Below are 8,745 nucleotides of genomic sequence, written 5' to 3'. Positions count from 1 at the left end.
CTGCAGGACACATCCTAGAGGAGGTGGTCATGGTAGAGGAAGATAATGCAGTCACAGACCTGGATCTCCAACTTTAGAGGGTTTCATCTCCCACACACCTGGATCAGAGTACCCAGGGCTCTTTTTCATGATTCCCAAACAATAAAAGGAACTCATTATGGTTTCCAAACAATTCTAAAAAAAAGAAAAAAAGAATATTCCTTCCGTATGTCTTTTTTTTCTTTCAAGACAGGGTTTCTCTGTATAGCCCTTACTCTTCTGGAACTTACTCTGTAGACCAAGCTGGCCTCGAACTCAGAGGTCCTCATGCCTCTGCCTCCCAAGTGCTGGGATTAAAGGCGCACACCACCTCTGCTCGGCTCCTTCCTCATTGTTGAATTATGGTTTTTTGTTTGTTTGTTTTTCGAGACAGGGTTTCTCTGTGTATCCCTGGCTGTCCTAGAACTCGACTCTGCATACCAGGCTGGCCTTGAACTCAGAGGTCCTCCCGCCTCTGCTGTCCAAGTGCTAGGTGGCATGCGCCACCACCACCCGGCTGAATTATGCTTTTAAATAAAAGAAAAAATGACTGAAAATTTGAAAAAACAGTATAAAATAAAATGTATTAAATTGGAAATAAAAATCTTTAAACTCTATTTTAAGCAAATTCTTATTGGATTAGATAGTGGAGCAACATCAAAAGTCTTAAAGTTTAAGCATGATATATTTTGTTAAAGGAAATCATTATTTAATTTATTCAATAGTAAACAGTATATATATATATGTATATATATGTATATATACATATATATATATCAGAACTTCAAGTGTTAATTGAATATAGACTTGATAATCTGAATCACCAAGCCATTTTATGATAAAAATATGAATTTTGAGAAATTTATCTATGCTTTCACATTTAAAGGAAAAATGTCTTTAAAGATTTTAGAAATAAAATATTACCTTTGAAAGTAAGAACTTTTTATCTGTGTATAATTAAGAGTTTTTAAAGATGATACAATCCACTTTGTGAAATTTAACACTTTTTTTTCCTATATGGGACATAAATACAGATATAATATTATCCAAAATTTACAGCTTCCTATTCCCACTTTGTTCCTTTTTAAACTTTAGCACACATAAAGGAGTCCATTGCATCTGTAGATAATATTACCTCCATTGTTTTCCAATGAACAATAAGGAAAAGCAAATCCTGGCACCTGTGAAAAGAAAATGAAAGTTTGTTTAAAACAAATCTTGGGTTTTATTTTTCCCCAGATGTCAGACCCATGATAAAACTAGAGGGTTGGAGTGTGTGCTGCTTGAAAGAAGCAGTTGGCTGTGGAAAGAGCCAAAGAGGCAATTTCTTAGCTAGCAAAGTTTTGAATAATTCATAAGGCAAAGTTTTTTTTTTAATTTCTAGAAACCAATAAGCTACTAAGACGCTTAAGTGAATTAAACTGATCAACAAAAATATGAACAATAAAGATGCCAAGTATTAAATATAGTCAATGTACTCCGACATTCAGCACTTTGTTAGAAGGGGAAGGAGGGAGGAAAACCGAGAATTTGCTTTATGTTATTATTTTACAAAAAGGGGTGCTTATCTTTGCTTTTTCTGTGCAGCAGTGTTATTTTTGCCTAGTAGCTTATTATAAATGTGTTTCCAAAATAGTGCCAAGTGAGGTTTCCTATTTGTGAAATAAAGGTTAATATTTAATGTTTAGGTCATTTACGTTTTGAATGTAACAATAGCCCAAATTCTTCTGATGCGTTGGTAAAATGGGCTTGTTTATGATGGTGACATAAAGGTAAAAGTAATGATTCACAAACAAATTGGCTTTAGAGAAATAGTATTATGAATTTCTGATTACTGAGAATTTCAGGTTTTTTTTTTTATAAACAAGTCATTGTCTTTATTTTTTTTTGAGTAATACTAATGCAATTTATTCTGATTCTTACTTTTGTCCTTTTAGAACTTTAATTTTCTCTCTCTGACTTTGACTATTTTCTTAGCATCAGAAATCATCCATCTGAGAAAAAAATTTACATCGCTTCTGGCTTTGGTTCCTAGTGTTTGTTGCTTGTTACTGCATAAATGTTCAACCATATCATACCTGGAGAGGTGGTTAGTTTTTGTCTACTTGACACAAATCAGACTCACCTGTAAGAAAGAACATTAACTGATGAATTGCCTCCCTTACATTGGCTGGTTGATATATCTTGGGGCATTTTCAAATAATGCTAATTTAAATAATTGTTGTAGAAGGCCCAGCCCCTTGGTGTCATCCCAAGGGAGGTATGTCTTGGGTGTATAAGGGAAGTAGTTAGGCATGGCCCAGGAAGCAAGCCAGTAAATACCATTTCTCTTTCATCTTTTCTTTAATTTCTGTCTTTGGATTATTCCTTGGATTCCTTTCTTGGTTTTCCTTAATGATACCGTGATAAACCTTTTCTACTTTGGAGTAATGTGTCAGTGATTTATCTCGGCAAGCAAGAAGCAATCCAGAGGACCTGACTAATTTTTAAGTGGAGATTTTTTTAAACTTGTTTCAAATCCATACATTACTCATAAGAAAAAAAATAGTCTCCATACTTATAAGATTTCTTGGCCCTCTCTCTACTTTCCTCTCCCTTCTTGCATCTCACTATGTACCTAGGGTGATCTTGAGTTTTCCATTCCCCTGCTTTTCTGAGGCTGAGTTTATAGGCAAGGACCACCAGGCTTGGCTTCCTGATAAGCTTATTTTATAACATTGCTGTTAAATAAAATCATATATTAACAAGTAGAATAAGGAAAATTGTAATTCTGATAAAAATTTCCATTCTAATATTTCTGTAGTATGTATTTGGGGGTACAGCTGTGGTTCTGTACTCTCTGTTTCCTCCCTCTCAGAGTGCCCAGATGTCACTGCAATCCAGGCAAAAAGATAGAGAACAGAACATATGGAGTTCTGCAGGGTCCTCATTGGGTTGGGAGTGAATGGGTACTAGGGGTGGGAAAGGAAAAGGAAGGCCTTCTCTGAGGATCAAGTCTTTGTCTTTAAATATATATTAGGCATGCATTAATCTAAAATACAATGTAGACTTTGTATAATTAAAAACTTTGTAGAAAATTATATGTAGAAAACTGTATGAATATACATATATACAAATGCATATATAATATTCACTTTTATATCTACATCTAAGATACACAAGCTATAAATTCATTATTTGTAAGAATTATTTATCTTACTCATTTCTTACCTGTGGATATCTAGGTTAATTCCAAATATTTTCAAAAGCTCAATTTTCAACTAAGTCTGTACTAAAAGCAGTGGGTTGATTAATCTTACCCTGGAAAGAGCAAAATAAATATTGTTATGGGAATGGTGTTAGGAGAGACGTGGGGGATGCAGTCTAAATGGATAAATGAAGCTTTGACATCAAGTAGAGTAATGGAATGTCATGGTGATTGAAGCGTCACCAATTTTACTGTTAAACAAAGCCAGAAGGAAAAAAAATTAAATTCTTACCTACATTTGTGCCTCTTTGAAGCTGGTAAATAGAAGATGGTGTAAACTATATGATTGATCACTACAGTCTAGTGAAAACAAAATCAGTCAACAGTCAATTGTTTAAAATATTGAACTGAGCTAGTGATTAGAAGTTAAGTGTTGTTTATTCCAATAAATTAGATTTGTGATACCTCAATGTTATTAATTTTACATAATAATTATGATTTATACATAGAGTTGTTGCCAGAAAGGAATTAGAGCCATCTGACAGGTAGAAACAATAATATTTATTATGGTTTCACTTATTAAAAACAAAAAAAAATGGCCAAGTCCTTTGGATATCATCTTGGAAACCACTACAGTGAGGAAGTATGATAAGTTGTATAGAGGTGTGTATTCTTTGCTCCTAGAAAACTGAACAAGGCCTCTGGGCATTCTACAATGACACTATCATCACATCTTTTGTGGCTTTCTCGGAGCCTTGAATATACAGTCAGAAGAGGCAACTGTGTTGAATAAGCTAGGTGGAAACTGTCTGAAACTTGCCCAATCATAAGAGGAGTTCTTTGTAGTATTGATCCCACCAGGACACTAAACTGTATTGGTTTCTTCTTGCTACATACTGAGGTGGGAAACAAGCCCTTTGGTTTTTATTTGTTGCAAATGATTTCTCAAAAGAACTCTGACAGAAAACTGTACAAAGACAGTTGCATTTCCTCTTGGTATTTGAAATGAGGTATCTAGAGAATGTCATTTAAACCATACAACCATTCTATAGTAAATATCATCTTGGAGGTCATTGTACATATACCATCTGATTTCTAAATTAGTTAATTCATATATTTTAGGCACCTATGGTTAAGTTACTGAGACACCAGCTATATTACTCCTAGGTATATACCCAAAAGATTCTCCACCATACCACAAGGACACTTGCTCAACTATGTTCTTAGCAGTTTTATTCATAATAACCAGAAACTGGAAACAACCCAGATGTCCCTTAAATGGAAGAATGGATACAGAAAATGTAGTACCTTTACACAATGGATTTAAAGTTACCACATTCAGCTATTTCAAACAAGGACATCATGAATTTTGCAGACAAGAACTATAAAATATCATCTTGAGTGAGGTAATACAGACCCAAATGTACATACACAGTATATATTCATTTATAAGAGGATATTTGCCATAAAATGTGGAATATATAGATATACTCCACAGGCCCTAAGAAGATAAACAAGATGGAAGGTACAAATGAGGATGTTTAAATCTCACTTAGAAGAGGTAACAAAATAATTATAACAGGTAGATAGAGGGAAGGACCTGGGTGAGAAAGGGGATTGGGAGGTATTAAGGAAGAGGTAGGGGCAGAGACAGAACAGAGGGCCAGGTGGCCAGAAGAATGAATGGAAATCTGCAGCTGCTGGGAGTAGGGATGGGGCATCTGTAGGATATGCCAGAGACCTGGGGTGGGGAAAGGGAGGCTCCCAGGAGTCTATGTGAGTGACTTTATCTGAGACTCATAACGGTGGAGGTAAGGAATCTGAAGAGGCTACTTCCTGTAACCATGAAGAACATTCAGTGGATACATAAGGACACCAACCAACCCATAAAAACCTTTGACTGAAAATTTCTCATGTCTTCAAGAAATTTAGGGACAAAAGGAAACAGAGACTGAAGGAATAGCCAGGCAATCACTGGAGCAACTTGAGACCCAACCCATGAGTAGGCACTAATCCATGACATTATTTAATGCCCTTTTGTTATGCTTTCAGATTGGAGTCTACCATAACTGTCCTCTGAGAGGCCCCACCCAGCAGCTGACTGAAACAGATGCAGACACCCACAGCCAAACACTGTACATAGCTTGGGACTCTTATGGAAGATTTGGGGGAAGGATTGAGGGCCCTGGAGGGGATAGAAACTCCACAGAAAGACCAACTGAGTCAACTAAATCTGACCCCTTGAGGGTTCTCAGAGACTGAACCACCAACCAAAGAGCATGCAAGCACTGGACCTAGGCTCCCTGCACATATGCAACAGATTTGCAGCTTGGTCTTCATGTACATCCCCCAACAACTAGAGTGGGCGCTGTCTCTAAAGCTGTTGTCATTCTCTGGAATATGTTCCTGTAAGTGGGCTGCTTTGTCTGGCTTCAGTGGGCGAGGGTGTGCCTATTGCTGCAGAGACTTGATTTGCCAGGGTAGGAGGATACCTCAGGGAAAGGTATTCACCCTTTTAGAGGAGAAGGTTAGGGGGTAAGGAGTCTGTGTTGGGGAGAGACTGGGAGAGGAACATCAATCGGGATGTGTTGGATTCTTTCCCTGTGCCTCAACTCCATGACTTCAGAGCTTACACAACCTGAGACTGTCAACTCATACCTGCTGTGCCAAAGGCCCACTACCCTAAGTTCTGCCTTTGAGAATTCCAGAGGAAGGTACGCCTGGTGGCTGACATGCCTGCTGGCTGAAGACATTGTTAAATAAAAACAAACTGACCGCCTGAGGACATCTGCTGTTGACCACCACCCTCGAGAGTGCAAGTCTGACAGCCTGACTTTCCTTTTGACTTCCCCTTGACTTTTTCCTGACTTCTCCCACGTTGCTTATGTTATGCAAATGTCATTGTAACCTAGAGATCCAGTTTTGTTTTCTTGTATACATATAAATGCTGAAACCCAAAAGTAAAGTGGCAAGCCTTGATTGGAACCCCTCTACTTGGCTTCATGTCCTTTTGTTCTCGAACTCTGTGTTTCAGGTTCCCCATTCTCCCATTGGCTGAGAGAGAACCCAGTTCATGAAACTGTGGGACAGTTTCAGGGATGTAAAGTGAATAAACAAATAAACAAATAAATAAATAAATAAATGAAAAAATGAAAAAAATTTAAAAGTTACTGTGTTTCTTGCCGGGAATGGTGGTGCATGCCTTTAATCCCAGCACTTGGGAGGCAGAGGCAGGTGGATTTCTGAGTTCGAGGCCAGCCTGGTCTACAGAGTGAGTACCAGGACAGCCAGGACAACACATTGAAACCCTGTCTTGAAACACCAAAAAAATAAATAAATAAATAGTTAGTGTGTTTCTAGATATTATCTGTACTCAGTTATGTACTTGAGGATCATTCCTGTTTGTCTTCCATAACTGTCATAAAGACTTTGACCAAAGGCCACTTATAGCTTAGAGTTAATCATGACAGAAAGTTAGGCAACACTCGAGACCAGAAGCTGGAGGCAGGAACTAAAGCAGAGACCATGTAGGAGTATTTCACCTTGGCTGGCTCTTCATGACTTATTCAGTTTGCTGTCTTGTACCACACAGTACTACCTGCCTAAGTGTGACACATTTTCCACTATAGTCATAAATAAAGAAAATGTCCCCAAAGGCTTTCTTACGGTCCAATCTCATGGAGTAGTTTTCATATTTGAATTTCCCTCCTCTGCAGTGATCAGGAAACATGCTTATCAAATAAAATGTATCTTATTTCTAGTTATTGAAGTTTCCAAGAACATTGGGATAATTTGAACTTGGATCCCAGTTTTCTAGAAATTACTGTCTATAGTATTCCCTGGCATGTAACCAGCATATAATTATTAGTTGTTATAGAAACCAGCTTAAATTAAATTCCTCTCACTTAATATAAAAATGCATAATGTCCTTTTAAAATATAATTGTTGGGTAGTATTGTTGATTGCTTCTCTCCTTTGAAAACTATGTGTTGCCTACTGATAAAATGAAAGCTACTTTTCAGGAAGGAGGCTTTCAGTCAGTTCTAGCTCTGGAGCCTCTGGGCCTTACTTTGGAAGTGCATGCTGTAGGGACTTACCTTCCTTTGCTGGGAGGCAATCAAGACAATAGCAATAGCCTCTAATGCTTTAAGTATATCTTAGATAATTCAGACCAACAACTCAAAAGAAGGTTTCTCATACCTGGTGTTAAGATTTCTATTAGATGGCCTTTGGCCCCTGGAGGAACTACTGCCAGTCCAGATGAGGAAATTTCACTTAAATTATGTATGTATATGCATGTATATTTGAATGCATATATGTGTGTGCATGTACCTGTGTTTATGTATACAATGACTTAAGAGTACTAAACGTATTTTGGGAAAAATAGTCAATGGTAGATTTCCTTATGACTTTTTTTAGAGTTCCTGATTTATTCTACCCTCCTTCTTTTGTATTTATACTCCTCTGCCCTCTCTTATTACAGTCTCCCCATTTTCCTATTTCCCCCATTCATAGCCTGCTATTTCATACTCTATTGCTCCCTCCCAAACTCAAACTCTTTTAGTTTCCTTGTTTCTACAGTTATTCCACAAAATATACTCATATCTTAAAATTTGGAGCTCAGACTGGAGAGAATGTATGATGTTTGTCTTTTGGGGTCTGTGTTAATTCACTCAGTGTGATCTTGTCTTCATCCATTCATTTACCTGCAAAATTCACAATTATATTTTTCTAGAGGGAAGAATTCTTTTCCATAGTATATATGTGATAATTTTTCCTTCTCCATCCATCAGTTAAGGAACATTTAGCTTATTTTCATTTCCTAGCTATTGTGAATAGAGCAGCATTAGTCTTTGCCATTCTGTCTGGGGTAAGTTGAAATCTAAAAGTTGTTTTGATTTATATTTCTCTAATTATTGGGAAGAGTAACATTTTCTGAGGTACTTCTTACTCATATTTTTCTTATTTTGATAACTCTGGTCAGTTCTCAGAGTCATTTTTTGAATGATTCACTAATACATAGTAGAAATAAAAATTGTATACACATACATCTGATTTGAAATACATATACATAATTATATGGATTCAATTGTTCAGCAACTATTTACTAAATTATATTAAACATATTCTATATAGGAATATCTTTCAACTTACATATTTCACATATTGAACACTAAATTGATCTATAGGTACATTTTGCAGGCACAAAACATAGAAACATATATAAGAAATATTTAAGATTTTGTTGGAAATCCTTTGTGTTTCTCTCCATTTATTGTGATGTTAACTACAGGTTTGGTGTAAATTAATGTAATTTCTGTAAAGAAATACAGGAGAATACAGGTAAAGAAGTACAAGCCCTTATAGAGGAAACAAAAAAATCCCATAAAGAACTACAGTAGATCACAAGTAAACAAGTAGAAGCACTTAAAGAGCAAACTCAACGATCCCTTAAGGAATTGCAGGAAAAAAACAAACAAACAGGTGAAGGAATTGAGTAAAACCATCCAGGATCTAAAAATGGAAGTCAAAACAATAAA

Source organism: Mastomys coucha, chromosome X (genome assembly GCF_008632895.1).
Source record: "Mastomys coucha isolate ucsf_1 chromosome X, UCSF_Mcou_1, whole genome shotgun sequence".
NCBI classification, from domain to species: Eukaryota; Metazoa; Chordata; class Mammalia; order Rodentia; family Muridae; genus Mastomys; species Mastomys coucha.
This window is presented reverse-complemented; position numbering follows the sequence as displayed.